Genomic DNA, 15,313 nt, shown 5'->3' on the forward strand with positions numbered 1-15,313 from the left:
GCGTATGTACACTACACCACACTGAGCACTACAAAGTACTGGGCACTACAATGTATTGGGCACTACCCTGGCAGATTTGCAATTTTCACTCAGCAACATCCACTGCTGCTGGTTTCTGGAAGATACCCATAGAGTCAAAATCACCACGTGTAGATAAATTCCCAGAGGTGTGTAATCTCCAAAATGGGGTCACTTGAGAATTCTGCTCTTTTAGCACTTAAGGGCTTTGTATATGAAGACCGCAAACTATTCTACGATAATTTGTTCTTCAAGAGTTAAAAAGCGCTCCTTCCCTCCTGAGTCTCGCCGTGTGGCTAAGCAGTACTGTACAGCCACATTATTGCCACTTTCACCAGAAATTGTGTGACAAATGTTGGTGCCAATTTTACTAATTTTCCCATGTGACAATGTAAAATTTGGTGCTAAAACTAAATTTTTGTGGTAAAAATGTGATTATTTTTTCTTTACAGCCCAATGGTATAAAATTCTGTGATACACCTGTGGTGTCAATATGATCACTTGACCCGTAGATTAATTAATTGAGAGGTTTAGTATGTAAAATGGGGTCACTTATGGGGGGAAGGTTTCTGCTGTTCTGGCACATCAGGGGCTCTTACAGTTGGTCATTGCACCCGCAAACCATAACCGCCAAATCTGCATTATAATATGACGCTCCTTCCCTTCTGTGCTTTTAATTGTGCCTGAAAAGTATTTCCCGATTACATGGAGGGTATTGGCGCATTCAGTAGATTCTGCACAACAAACTGAGAAGTCCATTTATAAAAATTAGAAACTTGGGGCTAAAACAACAAATTAGTGGTAAAATTGTAATTATTCTTTCTTCACTGCCCAATGGTATAAAATTCTGTGAGGCACATGTGGTGTCAACATGCTCACTGCACCTCTAGATTAATTTACTAGGGGGTGCAGTTTGTAAAATGAGTTCACTTATGGTGGGTTTCTGGTGTTCTGGCACCTCAGGGGCTCTGCCAATGTGACATGTCACCAGCAAAACACTCCATCAAAATCTGAACTCCAAAATGGCACTCCTTCACTTCTAAGCTTTGAACTGTGCCTCAAAAGTAGTTTTCGACCATATATGAGAAATTGGCGTACTCAGAGAAGTTGTGTAAGAAATAGTGTGGTCCATTTACTTCTATTATCCCTTTTGAAAATTAAAAATTTAGTGCCATAGCAACATTTTAGTGGAAAAAATAGTAATTTTTCATTAACTCAGCCCAATATAATACAATTCTGTGAACCACCTGTGGGTTAATAATGCTCACTACACCCCTAGATGAATTCCCCAAGAAGTGTACTTTCTAAAATGGGGTCCCCTGTGGGGGTTTCTGCTGTTTTAGCATTTGAGGAGCTCTTTAAATATGACATGGCATGCACAATCTATTCCAGCCAGAATTGTGCTCCAGAATTCAATAGATTCTCCTTCTATTCCAAGCCCTGTCATGCACCCAAACAGTAGTTTTCCACCACATATGGAGATATTGTACAACACAAGTTCCCTGAGGGGTGTAGTTTCCAAAATGGGGTCACTTGTGGGGGGTTTAGGCACATCAGTCGTTGGAAATTCGACATCACATCATCTTTCTATTCCAGCCAAGTTTGTGCTCAAAATGTTGAAGGGTGCTCCTTCCCTTCCGAGCCCTGTCGTGTACCAAACAGTAGTTTTCCACAGCATATGGGATATCGGTGTACTCAGTAGAAACGGCACAACAAATTTTATGGTCCATTTTGACAATGAAAAATTTGAGGCTAAGTCAATATTTTGGTGGGAAAAAGAACAATTTTCAGTTTATCCTTCGACATGGTTTTAATTCCGGTGAAGCGCCAAAAGTGTTAATAAACTTATTGAATGTGATTTTGAGGTTTTAGAATGGTATATATTTTGGGTATTTTCTGTCATATAGGCCCCTCAAAGTCACTACAAATGTAATGTGGTGCTAAAAAAATGGTTTTCTAAATTTTGTTGGAAAATGAGAAATCGCTTTTACTTGTAACCCTTCTAACTTCCTAACAAAAAAAATGTTTAAAAAATGATGCAGATGTGAAGTAGACATGTGGGGAATGTTATTTATGAAATATTTTGTGTGGTAGAACTATCTGGGTTAAGGGCATAAGCATTTAAAGTTTGAAAATTGCAAGATTTTCACTTTTTTTGTTGTCAAATTTTAGATATTTTCATAAATAAACACAAGTCATATAGACCTAAATTTATCACTGATATAAAGTACAACATGTCATGGAAAAAAAAAACAATCTCAGTATGACTGGGATCCATTAAAGCGTTCCAGAGTTATTACTACATAAAGTGACACTAGTCAGAATTGTAAAAATTGGCCTGGTCAAGAAGGTGAAAACAGTATGGAAGTGAAGGAGTTGAAAACAGAAAAAATACCACTCTTGACTTTGCACACAATCCATTTTGTTGATTTGCCATAAAAAACAACAGCGAATACAGCAAGATAAAAAAAGAAGAGTGACTTACAAAACTCCTAAAATGCTGAATTAAGCTCATAGACCCCAAATAGATGGTCTTCAATCCTTAGGGACGTGGGTCTGAGGTATTTAATTCTGACTTTGCATGAGTCATATGTAGGGGTTAAGAAAACCAGACTCTCATTGCCTTAAAGGGGTGAGAATGTGGAAACTGAAGATGAGGGGTGTTATCTTACACCCACTTTCCCTTCAATGGCACACAATGTTTCCTGTAATGTCATTATGTAAATTAATTCTATGCCGCCATCTGGTGTTTACAGATGAGATTGCAATATAAAATTCTAGAGCTTCACTTATTTTCCCTGAATTGTGCTAACACAACGGTGTAATGATATCTTAAAGTATACAATCAAACAAAACATGTAGCTAAGCATGGACTTGCCTCCCTCATCCTACAACATGATAAAACAGTGCTACGTGCACACATCAGTTTAATATGTTAGGGAACTATCCCAATTATTTTGCTCTGCAATTCGCCATGCACTCTTTTTAAGTGGCTGGTTTATTTACACTAGCATTCGGCAAGCACTACAGGTTCTTGAACTTCCTTTCCTTTAGTTGCCAGCATGCAATGCTCCTGCAAATGTCCAATGACTTGCATGGTTCTTTTTTATGAGTGAATGCAGTTGGACAGCAAGAACAAAGAAAAAAAGACCCTGAGACATAAAAATACACAAAGAAAATGGGAGACGTTTATTAGCATCCTGGATAGGACCTGTGCACAGTATATACCGTATGGGAATAAACATACTAGAAATAGGAGGAAACCAATATGGCTAAATAGAGCTGTAAGGGGCGCAATAAGGGACAAAAAGAAAGCATTTAGAGAATTAAAGGAAGTGGGTAGTGAGGAGGCTTTAAATAAATACAGAAAATTAAATAAATTCTGTAAAAAGCAAATCAAGGCAGCAAAGATTGAGACAGAGAGACTCATTGCCAGAGAGAGTAAAAATAATCCCAAAATATTCTTTAACTATGTAAATAGTAATAAACTAAAAAATGATAGTGTTGGCCCCTTTAAAAATAGTCTGGGTGAAATGGTGGATGAGGATGAGGAAAAAGCCAATAAGCTAAATGACTTTTTTTTCATCAGTATTTACACAAGAAAATCCCATGGCAGACAAAATGATCAGTGATAACAAAAATTCCCCATTAAATGTCACCTGCTTAACCCAGCAGGTAGTACGGCGGTATCTAAAAATCACTAAAATTGACAAATCTCCAGGCCCGGATGGGATACACCCCCGAGTACTGCAGGAACTAAGTACAGTCATTGATAGACCATTATTTGTAATCTTTAAAGAGTCCATAATAAAAGGGTCTGTACCACAAGACTGGCGTATAACAAATGTGGTGCCAATATTCAAAAAGGGGACAAAAACTGAACTCGGAAATTATAGGCCAGTAAGCTTAACCTCTACTGTGGGTAAAATCCTGGAGGGCATTCTAAGGGATGCTATGCTGGAGTATCTGAAGAGGAATAACCTCATGACCCAGTATCAGCACGGGTTTACTAGGGACCGTTCATGTCAGACTAATTTGATCAATTTCTAAGAAGAGGTAAGTTCCGGACTGGACCAAGGGAACCCAGTGGATGTAGTATATATGGACTTTTCAAAAGCTTTTGATACGGTGCCACACAAAAGGTTGATACATAAAATGAGAATAATGGGGATAGGGGAAAATATGTGTAAGTGGGTTAAGAGCTGGCTCAGGGATAGGAAACAAAGGGTGGTTATTACTGGAGCACACTCGGACTGGGTCGCGGTTAGTAGTGGGGTACCACAGGGGTCAGTATTGGGCCCTCTTTTTTTTAACATATTTATTAATGACCTTGTAGGGGGCATACGGAGCAGAATTTCAATATTTGCAGATGACAGTAAACTCTGCAGGGTAATCAATACAGGGGAGGACAATTTTATATTACAGGATGATTTATGTAAACTAGAAGCTTGGGCTGATAAATGGCAAATGAGCTTTAATGGGGATAAATGTAAGGTCATGCACTTGGGTAGAAGTAATAAAATGAATAACTATGTGCTTAATTATAAAACTCTGGGCAAAACCGTCAATGAAAAAGACCTGGGTGTATGGGTGGATGACAAACTCATATTCAGTGGCCAGTGTCAGGCAGCTGCTACAAAGGCAAATAAAATAATGCGATGCATTAAAAGAGGCATAGATGCTCATGAGAACATAATTTTACCTCACATACCTCAGACATAGCTGAACTAGAGCAGGTGCAGAGAAGAGCGACCAAGGTTATTAGAGGACTGGGGGGTCTGCAATACCAAGATAGGTTATTACACTTGGGGCTATTTAGTTTGGAAAAACGAAGACTAAGGGGTGATCTTATTTTAATGTATAAATATATGAGGGGACAGTACAAAGACCTTTCTGATGATCTTTTAATCATAGACCTGAGACAGGGACAAGGGGGCATTCTCTACGTCTGGAGGAAAGAAGGTTTAAGCATAATAACAGACGCGGATTCTTTACTGTAAGAGCAGTGAGACTATGGAACTCTCTGCCGTATGATGTTGTAATGAGTGATTCATTACTTAAATTTAAGAGGGGACTGGATACCTTTCTGGAAAAGTATAATGTTACAGGGTATATATACTAGATTCCTTGATAGGGCGTTGATCCAGGGAACTAGTCTGATTGCCATATGTGGAGTCGAGTATTGAGGTAGTATAGTCATCTGCCACATGTTTTTCAGGATTTAGCTTTAGCTTCTACTTGGCTCATCTTCAGCCAGGGGTCTAATTATCTCCTTAGCTACTCCTGACTTTTGTCCAGCTACTTGCATTTACTACCAAGCTCAGTCCATCTCCTGTAAGTGTTGTCCACACCCACAACCCTGCTGAATCAACATTACAGATTACCAACTTCTCTCAACTATTCTTGCTATTATTCACACCTTAATCTCTGCTATCAAGGTACCATATAGCTAACTGTTCTTGGTACTGTGCACACCTTCATCACTGCTATCAAGGTGCCTGTTTATTTGTTTGATTCTGCTGTTCTGTTCTGTACAGTACTGCTTGCCTAATAAACAACTCATTTTAACTATTCTGGTGCTTCCCAAACTTATCACTCTGCTGTTCCTGTGTGTGTAACCGCTCTCTGCTGCAGGAAACAAGTTTGCCTATACATCTTAGCTATTTTATGTACAATCCATACATCTAGCTCAGCTGCATCTAGTGTTTCCAGCTTTGCTGCATACCCTGCTGACCTCGCTGATCCACATGCTGTCCAGTCTAGTTCCATTGCATCATCACCTCTGTTCGTGCTTCTTGTGCTGCTCGCCTTGACCTACATCTTAAAGAATACATCTTACCAGTTGAATACAAAACAGAAATGTGGTACTGTTGAAAGCCTAATCTGCGTTGGTTATCACCTTCAGCCCCGAGCCTAATTTCACGTTACTGTCAAGGCCAAATTTGACAGTTCTGACCAGTGTTACTTTATGTGGTAATAACACTGGAACGCTTCAACATATCCCAGTGATTCTGAGACTGTTTTTCTTTTTTGTGAAATGTTGTACCTCATTTTTGTGGTACATTTTGGTTGATATGATTTGCATTTATTTATGAAAATATTGAGAATTTGACAACATTTTTTTGCAATTTTCAAACTTTGAATTTTTATGCCCTTAACCCCTTCACGCCGCGGCCCTTTTTCATTTTTGCGATTTCGTTTTTCGCTCCCCTTTTTCCCAGAGCCATAACTTTTTTTATTTTTCCGTCAATATGGTCATGTGAGGGCTTATTTTTTGCGAGACAAGTTGTACTTTTGAACGACACCATTGGTTTTACCATGCCTTGTACTAGAAAGCGGGAAAATAATTCCAAGTGTGGTGAAATTGCAAAAAAAGTGCAATCCCACACTTATTTTTTGTTTGGCTTTTTTGCTAGGTTCGCTAAATGCTAAAACTAACCTGCCATTGTGATTCTCCAGGTCATTATGAGTTCATAGACACCTAACATGTCTAGGTTATTTTTTTCTAAGTGGTGAAAAAAAATTCAAAACTTTGCTTAAAAAAAAATTGCGCCATTTTCCGATACCCGTAGCGCCTCTATTTTTCGTGATCTGGGGTCGGGTGCGGGCTTATTTTTTGCATGCCGAGCTGATGTTTTTAATGATACCACTTTTGTGCAGATACGTTCTTTTGGTCGCCCGTTATTGCATTTTAATGCAATGTCGCGGCGACCAAAAAAACGTAATTCTGGCTTTTCAAATTTTTTTTTCGCTACGCTGTTTAGCAATCAGGTTGATGCTTTTTTTTTAATTGATAGATCGGGCGATTCTGAATGCGGCAATACCAAATATGTGTAGGTTTGATTTTTTTTTATTGTTTTATTTTGGATGGGGTGAAAGGAGGGTGATTTAACAGAATAAGCAATGTAATCACCCAGAAGATCTACTCTGAATGTCTCTGACTAAATATCAAACAATTAACAGCAAAGTCAGCCCTTTAAATCCTAGTAAAACTTAGCATTTATTAATACACCTAAAAATAAAAACATAATTCAAAATTGTATACATAAAGTGCTCATGATTAACAGTGCACTAGATAAAAAATGGCGCAATCTCACCCAAATTGTTAGCTGGCCCTCAGATACTGCTCCATATACCAAGAGACCAGATGATGGGGAGAAAGGACATCAAGACCAAATAAACGACATAGGGGGGGGAGTGGGGGACACGGGGGCCTCTTTTACCCTGTCGTGCCCTCTGCAATCAGCTCCCGCCCTTACAAGGGCAGTACCCAAGTGTGAGCCTATTTTTCAGTGCCCCTGGTCAGATATAGCCTCCCTGAACAAAAGTGTGTATCTTCCCTACGCGTTTCCCCACCCGAGACCATTTTTTCTTATACACAGTATCTCGGCATACAGAGAGGTCATACCCTGCCACTGCAGGTGACTTCGTTCGGTTTTCTTTAGCCCGGTTAAACTTCCCCTGATGAACCCCCCAAACGGGTGGGGAAACGCGTAGGGAAGATACACACTTTTGTTCAGGGAGGCTATATCTGACCAGGGGCACTGAAAAATAGGCTCACACTTGGGTACTGCCCTTGTAAGGGCGGGAGCTGATTGCAGAGGGCACGACAGGGTAAAAGAGGCCCCCGTGTTCCCCACTCCCCCCCCTATGTCATTTATTTGGTCTTGATGTCCTTTCTCCCCATCATCTGGTCTCTTGGTATATGGAGCAGTATCTGAGGGCCAGCTAACAATTTGGGTGAGATTGTGCCATTTTTTATCTAGTGCACTGTTAATCATGAGCACTTTATGTATACAATTTTGAATTATGTTTTTATTTTTAGGTGTATTAATAAATGCTAAGTTTTACTAGGATTTAAAGGGCTGACTTTGCTGTTAATTGGGGGTGATTTAACCCCTTCATGACCCAGCCTATTTTGACCTTAATGACCTGGCCGTTTTTTGCAATTCTGACCAGTGTCCCTTTATGAGGTAATAACTCAGGAACGCTTCAACGGATCCTAGCGGTTCTGAGATTGTTTTTTCGTGACATATTGGGTTTCATGTTAGTGGTAAATTTAGGTCGATAATTTTTTAGTTTATTTGTGAAAAAAACGGAAATTTGGCGAAAATTTTGAAAATTTCGCAATTTTCACATTTTGAATTTTTATTCTGTTAAACCAGAGAGTTATGTGACACAAAATAGTTAATAAATAACATTTCCCATATGTCTACTTTACATCAGCACAATTTTGGAAACAAATTTTTTTTTTGCTAGGAAGTTACAAGGGTTAAAATTTGACCAGTGATTTCTCATTTTTACAACAAAATTTACAAAACCATTTTTTTTAGGGACCACCTCACATTTGAAGTCAGTTTCAGGGTTCTATACGGCTGAAAATACCCAAAAGTGACACCATTCTAAAAACTGCACCCCTCAAGGTGCTCAAAACCACATTCAAGAAGTTTATTAACCCTTCAGGTGTTTCCCAGCAGCAGAAGCAACATGGAAGGAAAAAATGAACATTTAACTTTTTAGTCACAAAAATGATTTTTTGCAACAATTTTTTTATTTTCCCAAGGGTAAAAGGAGAAACTGGACCATGAACATTGCTGTCCAATTTGTCCTGAGTACGCTGATACCTCATATGTGGGGATAAACCACTGTTTGGGCGCACGGCAGGGCTCGGAAGGGAAGGAGCGCCATTTGACTTTTTGAATGAAAAATTGGCTCCAATCTTTAGCGGACACCATGTTGCGTTTGGAAAGCCCCCGTGTGCCTAAACATTGGAGCTCCCCCACAAGTGACCCCATTTTGGAAACTAGACCCCTGTTGTGAATTCCGCTCTTGGGCTCCCTCCAGTGGTTGTAAGTGGCACTTTTGTGAGTTCTGCTCTTGGGCTCCCTCCGGTGGTTTTAAGTGGTACTGCGGCTCCTTGGATTTAGTAGTCAGCAGCTGCTTCCACTGTTTGTCTTTCTGGCTCGGCTATTTAGCCTGGTTCTATCCTTCAGCCTGTGCCAGTTGTCAATGGTTCCTGGTTGGATTCACATCTCTGCTTGGATTTCCCTGATATTATGACCAGTTCAGCAAAGATAAGTCCTTGCTTTGTTCTTTTGCAGTCCACTTGTTGTGGACTTAATCTTTCTGCACTTTCTATGTTTTTTCTAGTCCAGCTTGTCAGTATGGATTTATTCAGTTAAGCTGGAAGCTCTGGGAAGCAGATTTACCCTCCAAACCTTTAGTCAGGTGTGGAGATTTTTGTAAACTCTGTGGTGGATTTGTCTAGTTTTTAATACTGACCGCACAGTATTCTGTCCTGTTCTATCTATCTAGCTAGACTGGCCTCCTTTGCTACATCCTGGTTTCATTCTGCGTATGTCATTTCCCTCTCCACTCACAGTCAATATTTGTGGGGGGCTGTCCTATCCTTTGGGGATTTTCTCTGAGGCAAGATAGCTTTCCTGTTTCTATCTTTAGGGGTAGTTAGTCCTCCGGCTGTGACGAGGTGTCTAGGGAGTGACAGGAACATCCCACGGCTACTTCTAGTGTTGTGTTAAGCTCAGGAACTGCGGTCAGTACAGGTACCACCTTCTCCAGAGCACGTCCCATGTTGCTCCTTAACCACCAGGTCATAACAGACCCCCCAAGGAACTTATCTAGAAGCATAGTGAGCACTTTAAACCCTCAGGTGCTTCACAAATTGATCCGTAAAAATGAAAAAGTACTTTTTTTTCACACAAAATTTCTTTTAGCCTCAATTTTTTCATTTTCACATGGGCAACAGGATAAAATGGATCCTAAAATTTGTTGAGCAATTTCTCCTGAGTACACCGATACCTCACATGTGGGGGTAAACCACTGTTTGGGCACATGGTAAGGCTCGGAAGGGAAGGAGCGCCATTTGACTTTTTGAATGAAAAATTATCTCCATCGTTAGCGGACACCATGTCGCGTTTGGAAAGCCCCTGTTTGCCTAAACATTGGAGCTCCCCCACAAGTGACCCTATTTTGGAAACTAGACCCCCCAAGGAACTTATCTAGAAGCATAGTGAGCACTTTAAACCCCCAGGTGCTTCACAGAAGTTTATAACGCAGAGCCGTGAAAATAAAAAATAATTTTTCTTTCCTCAAAAATGATTTTTAGCCCGGAATTTTTTATTTTCCCAAGGGTAACAGGAGAAATTGGACCCCAAATGTTGTTGTCCAGTTTGTCCTGAGTACGATGATACCCCATATGTGGGGGTAAACCACTGTTTGGGCGCAAGGCAGGGCTCGGAAGGGAAGGCACGCCATTTGGCTTTTTGAATGGAAAATTAGCTCCAATCATTAGCGGACACCATGTCACGTTTGGAGAGCCCCTGTGTGCCTAAACATTGGAGCGCCCCCACAAGTGACCCCATTTTGTAAACTAGACCTCCCAAGGAACTAATCTAGATGTGTGGTGAGCACTTTGAACCCCCATGTGCTTCACAGAAGTTTATAACGCAGAGCCATGAAAATAAAAAATAATTTTTCTTTTCTCAAATTTTTGTTTTGAAATGCAGACTTTGATGGAATGGTCTGCGGGCATCACGTTGCGTTTGCGGAGCCCCTGATGTGCCTAAACAGTAGAAACCCCCCAAAAGTGACCCCATTTTGGAAACTAGACCCCCCAAGGAACTTATCTAGATATGTGGTGAGCACTTTGAACCCCCAAGTGCTTCACACAAGTTTACAATGCAGAGCCGTGAAAATAAAAAATCATTTTTCTTTCCTCAAAAATGATGTTTTAGCAAACAATTTTTTATTTTCACAAGGGTAACAGGAGCAGTGGACCCCAATATTTGTTGCCCAGTTTGTCCTGAGTACACTGATACCCCATATGTGGGGGTAAACCACTGCTTGGGCACACGTCGGGGCTCGGAAAGGAAGTAGTGACGTTTTGAAATGCAGACTTTGATAGAATGGTCTGCGGGCGCCACGTTGCGTTTGCGGAGCCCCTGATGTGCCTAAACATTAGAAACCCCCCAAAAGTGACCTCAGTTTGGAAACTAGACCCCCCAAGGAACTTATCTAGATGTGTGGTGAGCACTTTGAACCCCCAAGTGCTTCACAGAAGTTTATAACGCAGAGCCGTGAAAATAAAAAATAATTTTTCTTTACTCAAAAATTATGTATTAGCAAGCAATTTTTTATTTTCGCAAGGGTAACAGGAGAAATTGGACCCCAGTAGTTGTTGCCCAGTTTGTCCTGAGTATGCTCGTACCCCATATGTGGGGGTAAACCACTGTTTGGGCGCACGTCAGGGCTCGGAAGGGAGGGAGCACCATTTGACTTTTTGAACGCAAGATTGGCTGGAATCAATGGTGGCGCCATGTTGCGTTTGGAGACCCCTGATGTGCCTAAACAGTGGAAACCCCTCAATTCTAACTCCAACACTAACCCCAACACACCCCTAACCCTAATACCAACTCTAGCCATAACCCTAATCACAACCCTAACCCCAACGCACTCCTAACCACAACCCTATTCCTAATCCCAACCCTAACCCTAATCCCAACCCTAACCCCAACCCTAACCACAACTTTAACCCCAACACACCCCTAACCATAACCCTAACGACAAGCCTATTCTTAACCCTATTTTCAACCCTAGCCCTAATTCTAACCCTAACTCTAATTCCAACCCTAAGGCTATGTGCCCACGTTGCGGATTCGTGTGGGATTTTTCCGCACCATTTTTGAAAAATCCGCAGGTAAAAGGCCCCCTGGGCTGTAGTACCACTCCCCCTGTCCCTGCATGTCGGGTGAAATTGGAGTTAACCCTTTCACCCGGCCTGCAGGGACGCGATCCGGCCATGACGCATATGCTGCGTCACAGGTCGGATTGGCACGGGTTTTCATGACGCATACGCTGCGTCAAAGGTCGGGAAGGGGTTAAACTTTTATTTTTTATTTTTTTTTTCATATTTTTTAAAACTTTTTTTTAACTTTTGCCATTCTCCAATAGCCTCCATTGAAGGCTAGAAGCTGGCACAACTCGATCGGCTCAGCTACATAGCAGCGATCATCAGATCGCTGCTATGTAGCTGAATTGCAGGCTTGCTATGAGCGCCGACCACAGGGTGGCGCTCACAGCAGGCCGGCATCAGTAACCATATAGGTCTCAAGGACCTCTATGGTTACCATCCTGATGCATCGCCGACCCCCGATCATGTGACGGGGGTCAGCAATGCGATCATTTCCGGCCGCGCGGCCGGAAGCGGTAGTTAAATGCTTGACAGCGGCATTTAACAGTTTAATAGCGGCAGGTGGATCGCGATTCCACCTGCCACTATTGCGCGCACATGTCAGCTGTACATAACAGCTGACATGTCACGACTGTGATGTGGGCTCAGCGCCGGTGCCCACATCAAAGGGGAGACACGACATGTGCCGACTAGTACGGGGCGTGTCGTGAAGGGGTTAAACCAAATAGTTATACTAAACAAAATAGATAATAAATAACATTTATCATGTCTACTTAGCATCTGTATTATTTTTTAAACATAATTTTTTTGTTAGGAAGTTAGAAAGGTTAAACGTTTAGCAGCAATTTCTAATTTTTCCAACAAAATGTACAAACCCATTTTTCTCAGGGACTTCATCACATTTTAAGTGACTTTGGGGGCCTATATGACAGAAGTGACACTATTTTAAAAACTGCACCCTCAAAGTGCTCAAAACCACTTTCAAGAAGTTTAGGTGCTTCACATGTGGAAGGTAAAAACGAACATTTTTCTTTTTTCCCACAAATGTATTGCTTTAGCCCAAATGTTTCATTTTCACAAATATATCAGTAGAAAATGAACCATACAATTTGTTGTGCAATTCCTCCCGATTACGTCCATATCCCGTATGAGGTAGAAAACTACTGTTTGGGCACACGGCAGAGCATTGAAGGGAAAGAGCACCATTTTACTTATAGTTCGCAAAATTCTCTGGAATAGATAGCAGACACCATGTTGCTTTTGCAGAGCCCCTGATGCACCTAAACAGTGGATAACCCACACAAGTGACCTCATTTTGGAAGCTAGATATATAGATGTGTGGTGAGCACTTTGAATCCCCAGATGCTTAACAGAATTTTATAAGGTTGAGCCGTGAAAATGAAAAAATAATTTTTTCCCGCAAAAATGTTGCTTTAGTCCCACATTTTTCATTTTCACAAGGGTATCAGGTGAAAATGGACCATACAATTTGTTGTGCAATTTCTCCTCAGTATGCCGATACCCCATATGTGGTGGAAAACTAATGTTTGGGCGCACGGCAGGGCTTGAAAGGAAAGGAGAGCCAATTAAATTCTGGAGTGCAATTTTGGCTGAAATAGATAGTGGATGCCATGACCCGTTTGAAGAGCCCCTGACTTGCCGAAACAGCAGAAACCCTCACAGCTGATGTGATGTTGAAAATTACACCTCTCGGGGAATTCATCTAAGGGTGTAGTGAACATTTTTAACCCTCAGGCGACTCACAGAATTGTATAATATTGGGCTGAGTAAATGGAAAATTAAAATGTTTACACTAAAATGTTGCTTCTGCTACAAGTTTTTAATTTTCAAAAGGGATAATAGGAGAAAATGAACAATACAAAGCTCAGAAGTTAAAATCGCCATATTGGAGTTCAGATTTTGCTGGAATGACTTGAGGGTGCCACGTCAAATTAGCAGAGCCTCCTGAGAGCCTAAATCAGTGGAAGCTGTTGGCAGATATGCAACAGATACAGACTTATTTTTGCATAGGAGGAGTTTACACTTTTCTGACAGTAGATTGCGATGTTATTACTGTTATATGCTTAGTTGAATGTAATGCATATACTTGTTGTACTTTGGTTTCACTTTCTCTCTGGTAAAAGATCCTTAAAACTTCCTATTATGCTGTATTAAGAAGCTGATGCATGTAACTCATGTTCTGTGTAGATAAAAGTTGAATTACCCCATATAATCTACTCTCACAAGTTTCTTCTGCCACCAAACTGTGCAAAAGAAGCTTCTTATAAGTGACCTCATATTACAAACTACACCTCTCAATCAATTCATATAAGAGTGTAGTGATCATATTGACACCACAGAATTGATTTGTCACAAACTTATATACCATTGGGCAGCAGAGAAAAAATAATTACAATTTTACGACAAAAATTTTGTTTTAGCCTCAGATTTTACATTTTCAAAGGAGTAAATGGGTAAATCATACCAAAATGTGTTACACGATACCTACTGAACATGGTAATACCCCACATGTGGCTGTACAGTACTGCTTAGCCACATGGTGAGACTCAGGATGGAAGTAGCGTAATTTAATTTGACTCTTGAAGAACAAATAACACAGGTATGCAAAATTTGAGTTTATGATTTTTTTTTTAAATCCGATGGCTGATTCCTATGTTTTCTTAGGCCCTGATTTAAAAAAAAAATCTATTTTTAACCATCACATATGGATTTTGCAAAAAATGCGAGTGAAATTTTGTACAAATGAGATGAACATGAAAAATCTTTATAAATGTACACAATATTATATATAAAAATAAATTGAACACTCATTCTGCAACTTTACAGGAAATTAATTCTTGCGCCTTCTCTTCAAAGCATCTCTTGATACCTTTTCTCTTATAGAAGGCATGTAAATCTTCTCTGTGACGCATCCAGCAGTAATCCACCATCATGTTCATGTTCCATCTACCTTGGTATCGCTGTTACATCTCCTTGATATCCTGATGAAATCTTTCTCCTTTTTCTTCGCTAACAGCACCAAGGTTTTCAGGAAAGTAGCCCAAATGGGAATGTAAAAAATCTAACTTCAAATTCATCAGACAACCCAAGGCTTTGAAATGTTTCAGCATGTTCTCCATGATAGACTTAAATTTTGTATCTTTGTTGTTACAAAGAAATTTCTTCATGAATTCTTTAACCCCTCTGTGACCTTAGACGTACTATCCCGTCGAGGTGACCTGGGCCTATCTGACCCTCGACGGGATAGTACGTCATAGCCGATCGGCCGCGCTCACGGGGGGAGCGCGGCCGATCGCGGCCGGGTGTCAGCTGCATATCGCAGCTGACATCCGGCACTATGTGCCAGGAGCGGTCACAGACCGCCCCCGGCACATTAACCCCCGGCACACCGCGATCAAACATGATCGCGGTGTACCGGCGGTATAGGGAAGCATCGCGCAGGGAGGGGGCTCCCTGCGGGCTTCCCTGAGACCCCCGGAGCAACGCGATGTGATCGCGTTGCTCTGAGGGTCTCCTACCTCCCTCCTCGCCGCAGGTCCCGGATTCAAAATGGCCGCGGCATCC

This window comes from Ranitomeya variabilis, chromosome 4 (assembly GCF_051348905.1).
Source record: "Ranitomeya variabilis isolate aRanVar5 chromosome 4, aRanVar5.hap1, whole genome shotgun sequence".
Classification (NCBI taxonomy): Eukaryota; Metazoa; Chordata; class Amphibia; order Anura; family Dendrobatidae; genus Ranitomeya; species Ranitomeya variabilis.